This window comes from Aedes aegypti, chromosome 1 (assembly GCF_002204515.2).
Source record: "Aedes aegypti strain LVP_AGWG chromosome 1, AaegL5.0 Primary Assembly, whole genome shotgun sequence".
Lineage (NCBI taxonomy): Eukaryota > Metazoa > Arthropoda > Insecta > Diptera > Culicidae > Aedes > Aedes aegypti.
Window position 1 is genome coordinate 229,842,035 of NC_035107.1, and position 18,668 is coordinate 229,860,702.

Below are 18,668 nucleotides of genomic sequence, written 5' to 3' on the forward strand. Positions count from 1 at the left end.
GGCGTTAAAATGTAGCTGATCCACATGCGGCAAGGACAATTTACTCCAGGGCGTTGATTAAACCTGGAATTTTTAATTGATGTTTTACAGGGCGTTAGATAAGGCGAAATTACTCTAGAGCGTTGATACAGCTCGTGAATTTTGATTAATTTTCTACAGGGCGGTAATATGCTCCTGATCTCGAAAAGTTCTAGATGAAATAAGGTAAAATTACTCCAGAGCGTTGATACAGGTTGGAAATTTCGATTGTTGTCTTATGGGGCATTAGATTGCTGTTGATTTTGCAAAGCTCTATCACATTATTTTTTATGACTTTGAATGAAAAATTATAAAAAAAACGTCTGAGAAAAGCTTCTTAGTCGTCGACTAAGCGTGACTAAGCAGGACGACATGGCTGGTTTCATGATATAAATGATTTCATCGCAGTAACCAACGGCATGTAAGTGAAAAATAATACCTCCACTATTTATAAACTCTTCCTTTAGTTGCGGTATATTTTTAATTTGTGTTCTTATAGTTGCGGTATCCGTTGTTTTTTATTTATTTATTTATTTATTTATTTATTTCGTCAAGCATAGGTAGACTACATACAATAATTACAATACTTTCTTACATGCTATGGATTACTTCTATTGTTCTTTAGTTGTGTTTTAAGCTGCTCTTTGGACATAGTAATGCCAATGAATTCGCAATGTACATTATACTGACGCATCATACGGTTTATTGGTCCGTTTTGAGCATAATGCGTTCTGCATGATTTTTCTGAAAATAATTTTCTTGTTCTTAAATGCCGAGAGGGTGTGTAGAAGTTTAGTTGAGAAAGAAGTGCAGCAGAGTCTACACGGTTCGAAATAATGTTGTTTATAAAGAGAATCATTGCGAATTCCCGGCGTTGCTTATGTGTTTCCAAGTTGATGAGCATGCAGCGTGCTTCATACGACGGAAGTGGCAGCACAGTCCAATTCAATTTCCGAAGGGCGTATAAAAGGAATTGCTTCTGTACTGATTCTATGCGTTCTTCGTGTACGACATGATACGGGTTCCATACTAGGTGACAGTATTCCAGAATTGGTCTTACATATGTAGTATACAATAGTTTAATAGTATATGGGTCTTGAAAATTGTTGCTGAACCTCTTAATGAAGCCAAGCATGCTGTTTGCTTTGTTTATTATGGAATTATAATGTTCTACAAAAGTGAGTTTAGAGTCTAGGATTACGCCCAAATCCCTTACAATTTTACACTTCTGCACTACTTGATTTCCTAAAAATACTTCAATTGGTGGTGTTACGTATTTTCGACTAAATGCTATTGAATTACATTTTTTGATATTGAGCTGAAGTAAACTTTTTTGGCACCAAGTGAAGAATAAGTTAATGTCATTCTGGAATTCTTCTGCTTCGCTAGAATTACTTACTTCCATGAAGAGCTTCATGTCGTCTGCATATATAAGAAATTTTATTTTTCTAAGTAAAAAGGAAATGTCGTTTACATACAAAATAAAAAGAAGTGGGCCTAAATGAGAACCTTGAGGTACTCCAGAGGTTACAGAAATGGGTGCTGATAATTTATTTTGAAAGCGCACAATTTGTTTCCTATGTGATAGATATGACTGGATCCAACTCAAGAGTCCTGGCTCCATTCCTATTTTCTGCAATTTGAAGATTAATAATGGTATGTCGATTCGGTCAAATGCCTTACTGAAGTCAGTGTAGAGGGCTTCTACGTGCTTGCCATTGTCCATTGCATTGAGAATAAAAGATACAAATTCTAGCAGATTGGAAGATGTTGAGCGGCCTTTAAAAAAGCCATGCTGCCTACAAGTAATTTGGTTTTTTACTTGCTGGAAAATTTTGTCGTTTACGAGAGATTCGAAGAGTTTGGGAATACATGAGATAATGGCAATTCCGCGATAGTTCCGTATGTCAGATTTTGTACCTGATTTGAAAACAGGCACCAAATATGAGGATTTCCAAGCTACTGGGAATTTTCCATTATTTAGAGACATGTTGAAAAGGCGTTCTAAGGGAAGGGTAAGTTCTTCTGAGAGATTTTTGAAGAACACGGGTGCAATGCCATCCGGTCCTGCTCCCTTAGTTGCGTCCAGGTTTTTTAGTGCCGATAAGATTTCTTGTTGTGATAGTTTTTCAATAGATATACTATTAGAAATTTCTGGGAGAAAAGAAAAGAAATTGCGGTCGCGGTTTTCTTCAGAGTAGGTGGTATACACTTCTTGGAAGAAATCTGCAAAGAGGTTGCAGATATCGGAAGAGTTTTCACCTACGTTTCCGTCAAAATGCATTCGCGAAGGGAAATTGCTACTTTTTAATTGTGTGTTTACATAATTAAAAAAGTTTTTAGGACATGATTTGACTTCGGATTCGACCTTACGATTATATTCTTCATGTGCGGAGTTAATGGCTGAGTTGAGTTGGTTACATATGTCATGCTAATTTTGTAAGTTGGTGGCAGTATTTTCTTTTTTGTATAATTTATGCGCTTTCTGTTTCTTGTTCTTTAGGTTTTTCAGATGTGGGCTAAACCACACCGATAATTTGTTATTTTGTATACGTCTTTTTCTTCTTGTTGGCACAGTTTCATTAATTATTTGTTGAATAATTGAATGGAACTTGTCTACTTCGGTGTCGACATTTCCATCAATACTTATGATATGTTGCCAATTAATTGTACATAGTCTACGTTTGGCTTCTTTGTAATTTGCTTTATTGTATTCCGGCACTTCCTCGTACTTTTATGGGATCGTCCACCTTAGGAACATTTTACCGCAACTATTGATACAGGAGGAAAAAGTTTGAGCAAAAATGTTGTTAATTCATCATGTTTGAAGTAATTTAACAATGTTTTCAATTTTTTCGTGTTTAAACTAGCCATTAGGTCGATTGGCAGTGTCGGTTCTGAAGCTAATGCAATAAAATAAGTGAAAATGGCACTACCGCAACTATAGGTACATCCACAACTAATGGATCATTTACCCCATATCGTGTTGCAGGTACAAAGTTACTCTAGACCTAGAAATAGTGAAAAATTACGAAAAAAAATCCTTGATCGGTAAGATTTGGATTCACGACCCTCAGCTTGTTCCTGCTAAGTAGCTGCGCAGTTACCGCTACGGCTATCTAGACCTATTTTCGAATTGGAAGTTCCCGAATACCTTTTTTCCCCGTTTAGCCAATGTTGAAACGTTCGTTTCTAGTACTCAAAACTACATTGGATATGTACTCAAATGTGTCATAACAAACGGATAGAAACTGTAGCTTAAAACAGGGGTAGACAAAAACTAGTACCGTAATCCGGGGTAACATTGATCATTTTTTTGAATATTTCTCAAATATTTCGTTTGAAAATGCAAATGTTGCAAATTTTATATTTTTAAAACAAGTACTGCCACCCATAGCTTGTGACTTTATACTGTATTTTGTTTTTTGAAATATTTAAGCATGTTTAAAAAAATGTTTTAAGCGATTTTTTGATTTAGCTGATATGCGGTAACATTGATCACCTATGTAAACAATGTTCGGTAATATTGAAAATGTCGTTACTTACTTAAATCATGGCCCCCGGAGCCGAATATGAGGGCCAAACGCTTACAAGTCATTTAATTTTTAAGTTATTTCAAAATTAAAAACGCCTCGAACCACGTAATACGCCTAAAGGTAGGCAATTTCCTAAGGGAATTCTATATTCTTAACAGTAATTCGTTAATGTTACCTAATTCAGCATACTTATGAAAATTTTGACAACGGAATCGTTTTTGGCGTTGCCATTTTAGTAAGAACCGCATTCTCCTTGCTCATATCGTTTGCAGAACTTATGTGAGACATGAATGTTCGGTAGTGTCATCCTTACCCATTGAAATAATTGTTTCGAAAAGTTGATAAATTTACGCATAAGGTAAACGCAATTTACGCAGAAATCTTCACTTTCATTAGCTTATGAATATAAGAAAGAGAAGAACCATTCATGATTTGAAAAGGTTCCCTCAATAAATGGCGATACGAACTTTTTACGAGATTGGCCATTCCGATCAATGTTACCCCGCTGATCAATGATACCCCGGATTACGGTATTGTCAAAATCGGGAATGCAATGTTGCAGAAATTTGCTATCCAATAAGTTCTTACATTTGTATATATTCGTTAAACCTCCAAAATTGAGTACCGTCACCTTTATAGTTTAAAATTCGAGCAAATCAACCACCTCCCGGGGCCAGCATCACACCCATAAACACTAAATAATACCCGAGTGCACAATCGCGATACACGCGAGCAGAGGATCGACTCTCAACGCACTGGTAAGCGAGCTTCACTTCATACCGTACCTGCCTTCCTACACAGGAAACATAACGACTCTCACCTTCTCGAACGTGTTGTTGCGAGCGATCGGGGGAGCGGCTCCGTACGGCGGCAGAGGTGAGCGACGAGCCTGAACAAATAAATTAATAAGAATTGGGAATATCAAATTTAAACGATCTTTCGCTCATTTATCATATGACAAAGCAGGTTGTCATTATTAAAAAATAAGATCCCAACTGCAAGTAGAGACCAATGGGAGGATGGAGAGAGAGTGCGAAGAGTGAACCATCCTACACTCTTGGCACCTGTGGTATTCGATTGATTGGACGAAAGAGTGGAAGTGGGTGAATTCAATAAAGAATTTGTGTGACTTAACTATGCTTTGAAGGACCAGGTATCACACTATTAGCCACTGACGGAAGTGCTACCTCTCTGGGGACAATTAGTGGTACCGGGTTAAGAATCCAGCCGAAGGAAGAGTTAAGCACATTAGAGACGAACAAGTTTCCAAAAACCAACTCAAGTAATTGGATTGCGATATTGAAAGCCGATTGTACAGACGGGGTGACGAGACAATGCTAATTCTACAATTACTTTGACGAGAATGTGTGCCGTAGGTGCACGTTACCTGACTGAAGACGAACGAAAAACAAACTGAGGGAGGAGTCGAGAGATAATCTGGCTTTCGCACAGGGGATTTGTATGGAGGGAAATCCAACGGAATGCAAAGCTTGATAAATGGATTCCAACATTTAAAACCCGGTAATCCCTGTGGACTGCGAGTAATGCAATTATACCAAATTATAAATTTCTTAAATGAGCTCCAAACTGAACCCTTTTGAGACGACTTTTTTCTACAACCATTTAACGTACAGATATCTGTTTTTTCTGGTCATATGTGATGAATCTATGGCAAAAGGTCAAATCGAAAAAAGGTCGGATGAACGGCATGACGATTGGACAAATCGTAAACGGATAGAAAGTTGAATGGACGGGCGAATTGTAAAACACTTCGTATAATGAAAGAGTTTTTTAAAAGCTACTCAACTCATATTTGCCATAATATGCGTCGTATTGAAGTGTTCCTGATTGCAAAGACAATCTGACGAAAAAAAAACCATACCAAAGTGAATCATGAATGTGCCCAAGTAACTCTGCACCCTATGTGGACAAAAATTTAAGAGATGCCGACTGAAGTAGCGGTTAAAAACAAAATTTTGTACCGGTTTTTCTCAAATTCCGACAGAATAATTTTCCAAAGATTGTGTGATATTTGCCAGAAAACCATTCGCCAGAAAACTATTCGCCAGAATGACATCCGCCAGAAAGTACCATATGCCAGAAAAACCGTTCGCCAGAATGTACCATTAGGGTGGGGCTTATTTTCTAAAATCTTTCGTAGTCTGGATTTACAAAGTGGAAAATGATCATCGGTCCCAAAATAACATCCTGTGAAAAAATGAGAATTTTTGGTGAAGGTTTAGAGGTGGCGCAAAGGGCGTATGTGCAGTTTTCCCATTTTAGTGAACTCTGAAAAATTTTGGTATGCTTTTCAGCTTGTTTTGGTGATTTTAAGACCCTTAAGGGCAAAAAATCACCTCAAAATTGCGATATCTCCACTCCTTTAGATGATATTTGACGAAATATATATTATGCATGCGATTTTTGGCCCTTGAATAGGTTACAATGACTGATTAATATGAAACCGAATAAGAATAGCTGGGGAGGATTCCTATGCTTGTAGAATGGAACAAAGAGCAATGAAGAATGATAGAAAGAACAAAGAACACAGAAGAATGTAAGGTGGGGTGGGTTAAACAGGGGGGAGGGTGTAACTGATGATATTATATTAGAATCAACTATGGAGCCGTGAAAATAATTCGATTGGATGTATGAGATGTGATTATATGCAAGTTTAACACTCATTTAGTATTTTAGAATGTCCGTTTGATATAACTCCAGCAATTGTTTTTTATAATCTGAAAGAAATTACAGAGGGGCCCAAATCCATACAGGCTCAAAATCCGTACACTTCATACAAATAGAAGGAGATTTATATGAAGTGGAAGGGTTTAGATTCATTTCGTAGGTGTTCGGATTTTGATCCCACACGATATATCCTTATTAGGTAAATCCATAAACGATTTTGCTCTCCAGCAATAACACTTCTTGTTAGAATTTCCACAGGAATTTCTGGATTATGATGCCATTTGGGGTTCCAATACTTCACTTTTGCCACAACACCTTCAACATAACTTCGGACAAACGAAAATGCAGATGAAGTTCAATACATCGTTCTACATCTGTATTTGAAATCGATGTGTATAAACAACAGCAGAAGGAAACAAAATCGGTAGTCAAAATTCAAATTAGTGCACGAGCTTCTATAGGGTGCAAGAGATAAAGCACTTCAGGTTGAAAACTTCTCAAATAAAACCAAAATTAAGTCGTCACAGTTCTGAAACATATTTTTTAGGACAGAGCTACATGAAGGAATTTTCACAGGATGTCCTATGTATATATAAACAATTATATTCATTAGTTATGAATTTAATAGATACTGCGTGAGGCTGAATTTCCAGGATGTAAATTTTGCAACGGTCCCTTTCGATAAATTGCTATCATCATTCAGAAAAAAAAAACAACCAAACGATTATTGAACTAAAGCAGTAAAGTGACGTGCATTTATCTATATCTACCAGGAGAATAATGATGAAACTTCGCATGGAATTAAGGACATTTTAGCCGTTATTGAAATTTTTCCATAAAGTCCAATAAAGTTGCAATAAGTTCCAATAAAATCGTATACATGGGTCGAAAACTAGAGATGGTTAAAAAATTGGTGCTCTCCCCCTACTTGAAGAAAAATTGCTCGAAATATTTCTGAAGTAGGTAATATTAAATAGAAGTCAAGGGGTCGGACCTGGTGTAGTGGTTAGAACACACACCTCTCACGCTGAGGATCTGGGATCGAATCTCATCCCCGAGATAGTCACTAAAAATTTCAGTGGTGACATCCTTTGGAAGGGAAGTAAACCCGTTGGTCCCGAGATGAACTAGCCCATAGCTAAAGAGCTAAAAATCTCGTTAATAAAGATTGAAAAAAAATGAAGTCAATAAATATAATCATCGTTTTCTAGATTCCTCAGTTACGCTCAAGACATCACTAGTTTCACCCTCCCACCTGTTTAACCCACCCCACCTTACATTCTTCTGTGTTCTTTGTTTTTTCTCTCATTCTTCTTTGCTCTTTGTTCTATTCTACTAGCATAGGAATTTTCCCCAGCTATTCATATGCATATTCGGGTTCATAATAATCTGTCAGCGTAACCTATTCAAGGGCCAAAAATCGCATGCATAATATATATTTCGTCAAATATCATCTAAAGGAGTGGAGATATCGCAATTTTGAGGTGATTTTTTGCCCTTAAGGGTCTTAAAATCACCAAAACAAGCTGAAAAGCATACCAAAATTTTTCAGAGTTCACTAAAATGGGAAAACAGCACATACGCCCTTTGCGCCACCTCTAAACCTTCACCAAAAATTCTCATTTTTTCACAGGATGTTATTTTGGGACCGATGATCATTTTCCACTTTGTAAATCCTGACTACGGAAGATTTTTGGAAATAAGCCCCACCCTAATGTACCATTCCCCAGAATGGACCAACCCCTAGATTTTTTTTTAATTTTTTTTTTTCTTAAGATGGATCAAGCTTGCAATTTTAGGAGAAATAATCGAGCCAGAGCGTTAAAACGTTTTGTGGGATTATTTTTGTTAGTATACTCAAAAAAAAATACAGGGTCTCTTGGACACTAGTTGACGTAGTGAGCCAGTTTCGAATATACGTTTTGGGGATTGTGGTTCTAGTATTCTAATTGTTGGACTAGGTACACATGGTTTCCTCATGGTTAAAAAATATCGATTTTTCGAGCATTCAATGATCAACATCATCATTTGAAGCTTTATATATATATGAATTGAAAAGACTGCACTTAATCCTGAGGGACCATGAAACAGAAAGCAGAAAACATACAATAGAATAACAGTTGCATTAATTAAAAGCTGCTCCACAATGTATGCTTACTGTGTAACGATTTTATATTCAGCATAACGGATAATAAAGTAGGGGAAGGGGCGGTAAAATGAACACATTAAGGATATCATCTTGTTTCTGATAGAAAAAACGTGGAATTTGTGAAATTCTATCGAACATCATTAAAATTAGGGATGTCATCTATAGCAACAACATGAATTCAGACTAAAATAGCAAAATTTTCACATATTTTTATCGCTAGCAAAAAACGGTGCAAATGTTCATTTTACCTGCACTATGTGGGTAAAATGAACAGCTGTTGGTGGTAAAATGAACATCGTGCAAAAAACGTGAGCAAAACATATATTTCTGAAAATTTTCATCTCGTTACCGAAAATATATCCATTAATGATTGTAACCCATTCAAAAAGAATTCTAAAGGTATCAGATTTGACATCATATCACAACGATATTCACCTCACTGAAAAACCTCAAGACACCCAAGCTAAAAGTTACGTCGGTCCTAATTTTCAAACGTGGTTTTCTAAAATCTTAGTTTGCGTTGATATTTTCACTTCAATTGACCTCCGTATCAACCCGAACACTCCGATTTATGCTTCAAATCGTCCGTGCGTGATAAAAATTCATATAAATTTGTTTTTTTTTTTTTCTCGATAAAAGGCAATGTGTTTATTTTACCACCCCTGTTCATTTTACCACCCCTTCCCCTAAGTTTTTTTTTAATATATTGTCCCTGTAAAATCAGATTATGGGTTGGAAGACTTCACAAGAGATTCGCCCTTCTTTTCAGCATAGGCTGTTCTTAAAAGTTTTGATTCTTTTTATCGACTAATTCATTGAATAATTACGAGATTTCAATATACGCTGCAACTTTTGTTATACAAATGTTATAGCATGAAATAATGTTATTTTATAATTAGTAAATTCCATACGATTTTCTTTCTGAATTTTTCAGTTTCAATTAAATGTTTTTTTATACTATTAAGTTTTATAGGAAATTATGGTTTGGAATATTTGACAAGTAGTTTTCTCTTCTTTTCATCATTAGCTGTTCTTCAAAGTTGTGTTGCCTCTTAAGGGCTAGTTTATTGGAAATTTAAAAAAATTTCGATATACGTTGAAACTACTTGTGCCGTCTGTTCGATGAAATAAATAATGCCTCCACTCGCAAACCAAAGTTACATTTCCTATAACAATTTTCAGGAGCTTTCAGACAATTGAAAACAATTTTAAAATTAATAAGAACATCCTATATATGAAGAATGAAAAATTCTTATTTCACCAAACCATACCAAGTAGCGATAGGCAATGATTCTTTTTTTGAATACTTTTTCGTGTACCGAAATTTAGGTGACCATTATCACTAAAAACCTTTTGGTCTATTATTACCCGAATGTTGTTCCCTCGAATATCATTTCCTCGAACGCCAGTTGCACGAATGACACTTTTCCCCGCAATCCATTCTCCCGAATGGCCCGAAATTTGTATGGAACGTGGTATTAGGATAGAACCACCCCCTTCTACCCCCTTAAACGACCACGTGGTTTATGGACGGCCCCAAAATAGATCCAGTTCAATATGAAGAAACAATCTTCAGAGACAGAGTGGTGAACTAGAAAGAATGCTGAGTTTGGAGAAACTTTAAAGAACCGCTGATCAAAAAAGAAGGATGCATATCATATGAACCGTTTAGCACCCTGAAATATACAATAAGTTATGATAATTATGAGTGCCAGAACATTTTCGAGAAAATAGGCCACTTGAGCAAACGGGATATTTAGGGCATTTGCGGAACTGGTGTTTGGCGAAACGACATTCGGGATATCGATATTTGGTAGAAAGTAGCACAATCCCAATAAACTGTCAATTGAAAAGCAAAATTTATCGAGAAATTATGTACAATACAATATTCTGATGAAGAACAGATCGCGGTGAAAGGAAATGCATTTTCTCGAAGTTAAAACTAGGTAAAACAGCTTAGAATATTGTATTAAAACCTTATAGGCAAAAATCTCGCAAGAGATGTAGAATAACATTGTTATATTGTCTCTGCTCTGTGCACTAGTAGAAAGCTTAAAATGAGAAGAACGATATTATACAATACTATTAGTTCAATTTAGTGCTCTTGAAGATGTGAAAAAGGCATAATTCGAATATTGTGACGGCCATCTTTGGATTCCGAGATATTTCACCATGCATTAATCGATCAAATTCGACAATAAAAATAATTCTGGGGAATGGTACTTTCTGGCGAATGGTACATTCTGGCAAATGGTTTTCTGGTAAATGGTACATTCTGGCGAATGGTTTTCTGGCAGATGTCATTCTGGCGAATAGTTTTCTGGCGAATGGTTTTCTGGCAAATATCGCACAATCTTTTCCAAACACTCGGTTTTTGTATAGCGATGTGATTAAAATGTTTCACTGAAATATGTCATCAAATTACCAGTAAGTGACCAACAATTGCTATCCACTTATCCGCGAACGGGAATGGCGGCTTGTGGGTGCTGCTTGATGGTGGGTGGGATTCAAAATTTGACGTTTGTTGAAGGTCGTCAAAGCAAGTGCACCTACCGGAGACAGCAGTCGCAGTCTTGCCACCCAGAGGAGAAAAAGAAGCATCTACCGGAGAAAATGGCAGTAAATTTGGCAATGAGCCTATGCATGCTATAAAACGTTTGACTTTTACTGTGCGCCCTGTTTTCAAGTTGCCCGTGAGAGAGAGCGAGACAGCACCAAAACACGGCGCACAGTTAAAGTCATGAGAACAAAAGAATTTATGGCACGTACAGAGGCTCATTGTCTTAAAACATAATTTTGGAAAAAAGTGTAAATCTAAATGTGTAAATATAATTTAAAAGGTATCCCGAACGCAGTGTCGTTCCACAGATTCCCATCCTACCCCAATTCTAAGCGACGCCGATGGTACAAACAAGCCAGGATTACCCAAGAACATGAATGAACTTCTCGAGCTATCCCGATGCTACGATCCTGGATAACATCCTGGATTTCTGAAAGAACAGGATGATAAGGTAGTGTAGGTTCCGGATATGCTATAAGAAGAGTGTTTTGTTTTACGAGTGGAGCTTGGTGAGGAAGTTGTTTTGAAAGCTTGAATTCTTACGAAATTGATGTTGCCATGGCTGGGCGAATTCCTGATTATAAAAATAAACTTTCTTCGGACAGCGTGCTCACTCTAGCAGATGGTATTACAACAACTTTTCTACGATGGAATTCAAATTGATCAAGTTAAACTTTTATCAAAACGTACCGCTCTTTCACATTGATATTTTGCAAACGTTAAACCCAGCGTCGACAAAATTTTCACTGGTGGGTGTGGGACCTTCAACAAACGTCAAATTTTGAATCCCACCCACCATCAAGCAGCACCCACAAGCCGCCATTCCCGTTCGCGGATAAGTGGATTCAATTTTGAAGTCTTCCAATCTATTTTATACTTCGGAAGCAGTGATGATTCTCTAGTTTGAGTTCAGTTAAACTTGTTCAGACACGAAAGTTGTACATTTGTTCGAAATTTGAACGAAGGTGGTCGAAATTTGAAACACAGTTTTAAACGTTTACGTATGAACAATACTAACAATTGTCTTGATAAAAACATTGATTTATCAATTCTTATTGTTTTCAGTTTTCAACCGTATTTGGCTCTTTCAGCAGAGAAAAGCAGCATTGTCTTCGTTCGCAGAACATCAATAAAAATATATTTAAGCTGATGTTCTGAACTAAAATAGCGAAAAACCTTCGAAAAATATTGGTTAATTGCAGTTGAAAGCTATTCACAAACCTTCTATTATTTCTACTTTCAAGCATGCTAAAACATTCTGCTTCAAATGTCAATCTGTCTAATATTTTGAAGACCTTGATTCAAGTACTGAAGAGCATGAAAAGTTAAAATTCAATTGATCATTTTCGCAATCAGTTGGTCCTGGACTTTTACATAAGGTGAAGATAAATCGAAGGCAAATATGAAATTTTCAAGTGCACAAAACTGGAGAATCAGATGTCCGTTCAAGCTGAAGACTTGACCGTTTGGCCACTCGCTGGTGATGATCAATTCATCGAATTTTCATCGTGATCGGTAGTACGCTTCTTCAAATTTGTGCTCTTAAAAATAAAAGATTTGCCTTCGATTTATCTTCAACCTTATGGAATTTTTTAACCTTCCTAATGCATTAATAAACAGTTACACATTATGCATTAAGGGTCAAAAGCAACCCATGACTTTGAAACGCTTTTTAAAATCCATTTTTGAATCAATTTTCGCTCTTTAACCTTTATATGAAAGATATGGAACCCTGGACATTTTTTGAAGATATGGCCACTTTGGATACTAGCGCACAAGGGCACATGGAACCTCACAAACATAACATTATGATATCTGAATATCCGTAGCCATTTCAAATTATGAAAATTATATCGGGAATCGGCATTATTCGACAAGCCATTATTCATGGTTTGTACCTTCAAGTAAAAAAAACAGTTTATCGCTGATTAAACCGAAAACGTAATTTTGAGACTTGCTTCAGGAAATCTCCCAGAAGTTCCTTCAGGAAAATCTCAAATGATTTCTTCAAGTATTCCTCCCGATATATCTCCAAAAATTTCTTTAGAGACTCTTCCTAAGATTCTCGTAGGAATTCTTTCGATGATTTCTCAAAAGTCTCTACTAGGAATTCCTCCGAGATAATCTACAGTAATTTCTACAGCGATTTCTTCGGGTATTGCACTAGGGATATCATCAGGGATTGCTTTGGCAATAACATTTGATCACTATGTTTTTTTAGACCAGCTCCGATAGGGCTCCAGGTATACTTTCAGCAATTCACCCCGAAATTCTGTCACCAACGTTATCAATCCTGCAGGGATTCCTCCGAGGATTATTGCAGGATTACCTACAGGAATTTTCTAGAAATTTCACAAGGATTTTCGGCAGGTATGCCTTCAATGAATCCTTCATAGATTTCCCAAGTAAAATTTTTACTGCGACTCCTCCAGGAATTTGTCCAATGATTCTACCAGGAATTCTCCTCCCAGATATTGCTTTAGAAATTAGTTAAGCGATTTATCCTGATATTCTTAGAGAGATTCCTCCAGAAACTCCTTCAAGAATTCATCCCGGAAAAATTTTATGGACCAATGCACGAGTTCACTAATTTGACGTTTGAGCGGTGCCGAATTCACTCGTTGCCATGGTCACGTAAAAAACACGGGACCGCTCAAACGTCAAATAGTGTACTCGTGCATCGGTCCATAGGGATCCTTGCTGAGATGTCTTCAAATCTTTCTTCAGGAATAACACTAGAACAATCTATTCAAAGATTACTCCAGATATTCCATCAGCAATTCCTCTATGGGTTCCTCCAAGGACACATACAGGGATATCCCCAGGGCTCCATGGATTCCTCTAGGGGTCGCTCCAGGGATTCCATCAGGAAATCCTGCAGGGATGCCACCAGAAATTCCATCAGGATTTTTAAAGGAATACCTACTGAACAATCGCTTCGTGAATTACTCCAAGGAATTTTTTAGGAAATCTTTCAGGGATTCACTCAGAAATTTCTTCAGAGATGTGTTCTGGCCTTCTTCCTTCAAGAATTTTCCCAGAAATTCCTGCAGTGATTCACCATGGAATCATCCTCCAGGAATTTTATCAAAAAGTACTCTAAGAAATTCTCCTGGGATTACATTAAAAAAAATCTCTACTTTGATTCCTCCAGGAAAATCTCTTCGTTGATTTCACCAGATATTTCTACCAGAATTCCTCCATGGATTATCCAGGGATTTCTACAGAAATATCTCCGCAGGGATTCCTCAAGGGATTCTTCCCGCATATTTTTTATTCATTAAGACCATGATGTCAGATGAATCTTTAACACAAACACAAATACAAATAATCTAAACAGCTCCAGGGATTCTTTCAGAAATTTTCCCAGGTAATCCTTCAATTAGCCCTGATAACCTTTAATTGACTTATTCAACAATTTACCCAGGTAATCCTTCAGAAGTTCCAACAGGAATTTCTCAAGAAACTCCTCCAGAGATTCTTCCAAAGAAAGCTCTTCAGGAATTTTTCTAAGAATTACTCCAGAAAAATCTCTATAGGGGTTTCTCTAAAAATTGTTCCAGAGACTTCTTTAGGAATATTTCCTGAGATTTCCGCGGGTATTCATCCAGAGACTCCAGCAAGATTTTTTCTAGGGTTTTTTTCAATGGAATCTTCCATGGATTAGGCAAAGATTCCGCAAGGGATTATCGCAGAGATACTACTAAAGATTACTCTAGAGATTTCTCCATATTTTTTTCTAGAGGGAATTGTTCAGGGATCTCTAGGGATTACTCTAAAGATTTCTTCATGATTTTTTTCTGGAGATTCCTCGGGGTTTGATTCTGATCAAATCCTTGGAGGAATTTATGACGGAATCTCAAAAAGAATTTGTACATGAATTTTTGGAGGCAAATAACGAATCTCTGGAAAAAATGTTCAGGGAATTCCAGGAGGCTATCTTGAGCAAATCTTTGGAGAGATTTATGGAAAGATTTTTAAGGAAATCTTGAAGCATTATTTTGTAAAATCCTTTGAGGAATTTATGGTAGAACCTCTGAAGAACTTCTGGTGAAATTCCTGAAGAAATCTCCGGAATGATTCCTGGAAAAAATCTCGAGAGTTCCACCTGGGGAAATTACTGCAACTACACTTTGAGGAATTTCTGCAGAAATTACTGGAGAAATAGCAGGAGTAATTTTTAAATATCAGTGAAGGAATTGCTGAATAAAGTCAATAATTTTTCTAGAGATTTTCCTGGTGGGATCTTTGGAGGATTCTCTGGAAGCCCTATAGGAATACCAGGAGAATAAGTTTGAAGAATCCAGAAGATGTAGTTTGTTATGTTCTGACGAGTCAAAAAATTTCATAATATGAGTGAAGATTCAAACAAAGATCTGAAGACGTTTGAATTGTTGATTCGATATTTATTGAATTGACTCAGTTTCAATGTAGTTTGAAAAGGCTCAAAGATGTATGTATAAATTATTCAGACACTAAGTAAAAAATAGTTACACTTAACGGTTTTGAGAATCTTCTTTGGAAGAGCCTTGAACTGATGATGACCTATCCAGACTCGAAAGCGTGTTAGAAAAGCAAAAAAGTTTTACTACACCTATATAAAAAAGAACCTTCTTCGGCCATACTGCATAGGATTTGTAAGACAAGTGGACCAGTAAATATACATAATAGACTATAGACAATAAATACAAAATTTTCCTCGTATACTTTTGATACTGAGCACAGAATACTTTTCCATATATCTACACATGTAAACAGTGTATAAAAACAAGCATAACAAAATATGTTATGAGGAAAAGTTTACATAATGTGGAAATGATTTCCACTAGAACCATGTTGATGTTTCAGATTATTGACATTATTTAACATTTTTGGAGACCTTTCCACTTTAAACCCTTTTTTATTGTTGTTAAACAGGTATGCTAAGGTACCCCGGGGCAAGTGAGAATCCGGGGTAAGTGGGGCGTTTCGTCATAGCTCAACTAGGAAAAGTTTTTCATGGAGGTATTCTTCTAGAAAGTTGAAGATACAATGACAAGGAATGTATTTAGTACTAAACATATTGTTATTTTTATTACCATGTGGTTCATGTAACAGTTGTCAGTTCAGCGCCATTTTCAACTTGCATGATAAATTGTGAAACATTTCACGTCTTGCATTGACTCGCAAAAAATAAATGTGTTTTAAATCGAATTTCCATCAGTTATTACAGTTATTATTACAAGGTGCTAACGATAAATCAGTATTTTGTTTTCATTTCATATGAAATTTTCGATGGTCTATCTTACCCCAAAATATATTTGTACCTGGGGTAAGAGGGACCTATCAAAACAAAAATCAGAATCAAAACTTTTCGTACACGTTTCATACATTTTCCTAGAGAGTAGCATTAAAACATTCAAACAAATGATTTTTATAAAAAAAAAAATCAACCTCAAATTACGTAATTGCGTAAGAGGGAGAAGAAAAGTGTTTTTTTCTTAATTTTTTAATTTATTTTTTATTTTTGAAATACGACTTCAAAATTGAACAAACACACAGCTGAAATTTGAAATGCATCATGATAACGATTACCTTTCTATTTTATTTGAACTTTATTTGTTATTTCTACCAAATTAAATAGTGATGGAAAAGAATTCCATTGCATAAGGTGGTCTTTTGCCATGCATATAAATAATAACAAAACATATTTATAATTTCGTCAATTATTGATTGTTTATGTGCTACATTTTAATTACCAACTTATAAATGATATATTTTGAACATGTTTAATTCCTCTTTACGCTTTCATTGAGGAATTTTCAGGTAATATTAAATGTGAGGTAACATACTATTAAATAAAGGGTTTCTTCCTAAAACGTAACGTATTTTATGGTTGATCCCTTATGTACATCAAATATGTACTTAAAATTAAAAATCTATGACTTATCAATCCTATTATTGCAATGCTTGACTCACTGATGTGGATTGACGCATGAAACTGGATGTGTCCGACTTGCCCCGTTTAGCGAGGCAACTGCGTCCAATGGCTCATTCTAAAACTTTCTTCCAAGGTTTTCACAGTTTCGAAATTATTCGATTAGTTCCATGCACACACCAGCAAATATGTTGCCAAAACGTGATTGTGTTGTTGGATTTGAAAAATATTGACATTTGAAAATGTTATTGAACAATTTGTTTGAACTATCTTTTTTTTCGTTCCCACTTGCCCCGCGGTACCTTATATATGTTACAAAGTAAATTTCCATGTATTAGAGCTTTGTTGGGTTCTTGCTTAGTTGGTTTGGATAGGTTTTTGCTAATGAATAATCAAATGAAACGAAGAATATTCTAGTCGAGAATAATATTGAATCTTAAATTACTATTATATAGCTAGGCAAACAACTGAAATAAAAAATATTGTTATTTATATGGAGCACATCTTTACATGGTTATTCAATGATCGTTAACATTCCAAATTCATATATAAAATTGATGCCAATACTCTTCTGAAATAATGCACGTTTCCCTAAAGTCATCCAGTGCTAAAAAATATCGATTTGGCAAATTCTTTGCTTGAATAATTGAATTTAAAAAGATATTGATATTTTTATTATTATACTTTTGTGATGCATAATTTTCAAACTTTGTCAGAAAATAATTCAAGGGTGCTGCAAATCATTTGAAAACGGCCTCTTTCTACACTTCTCTTGCCCTTCAAGACCCATATAGACGCGTCTCTGATCCATCCAAAAATTTTATTTTGGTGAACAGATAAAAATAAGGAAATTCATTCGAACAATTGTTAGAAAACTTTGTCGCCTTATTGGAATGCACTCACCCATCCACTGTGTACCACTATAGTAGAAAATCAATCAGATTACAAAGTTGTCCAGAAACAAAGTTCAATCAGCCCTGTCGTCGTAAAATTTGAGCTTCTTAGTCGTCCCTTTTTGAGGAGGGCGTTGCTATACCTCAGAGGGCGCTTCTACTCCCAGGCACTAATGATGTCGTCTCATAAGAAATATCACAAATATTTTAATGTATAGGGATCAACTGTGATGGAGGTTACGTTGATATGGGTTTGCGACTTTCAGTGTATATAGAGCATAAACGGAAATCCGAAAACCCAGAGTAACATTTTAATATATAAAAATTACAAATATCACAAATATTTTAAAATATATATACCTAACAATCGAAAACCAATATGCATTTGCACGTATTTGGTTTGTGTTCCATTTCTATTAATATATTGCACAAAGGGATCAAGTATCAAGAGATCATGGGCTTAAACATTATTAAGTTGAAAAATTTGCTGATGTAAAAGTGAATGTTATTTTGTCCTTGTATCAATTGAATCTACCTTGACAATGCCTACTGTGATTATTTCCTAGAGTCATACACCTAATACTATTACGATGTGCCCTTCAAATAGAAATCTCAATCCATAAAATAAACTCAGTCTTGTAGAACCTATCACTCAGTGTTAAACAAATCATCTAGTAACAATCTAAAAACCACAAAGAACCGTTTATTTATAAACGTTTTTGTGTCTCCCTCAAATTTCAAAACTTTTCTCATGTTCAGCATTTCACTTTTAAAACAATATTTTGTTATTGCATTTCGCTTTTTAAACAAAGTTGTGAAAAATTGAAGCAAATTGATGCAACAGTTTTCCATTAACGACAATTTATGTTTCTGGTACTATTCTGCCCGTGTAAAGCTCTTCCAAAGT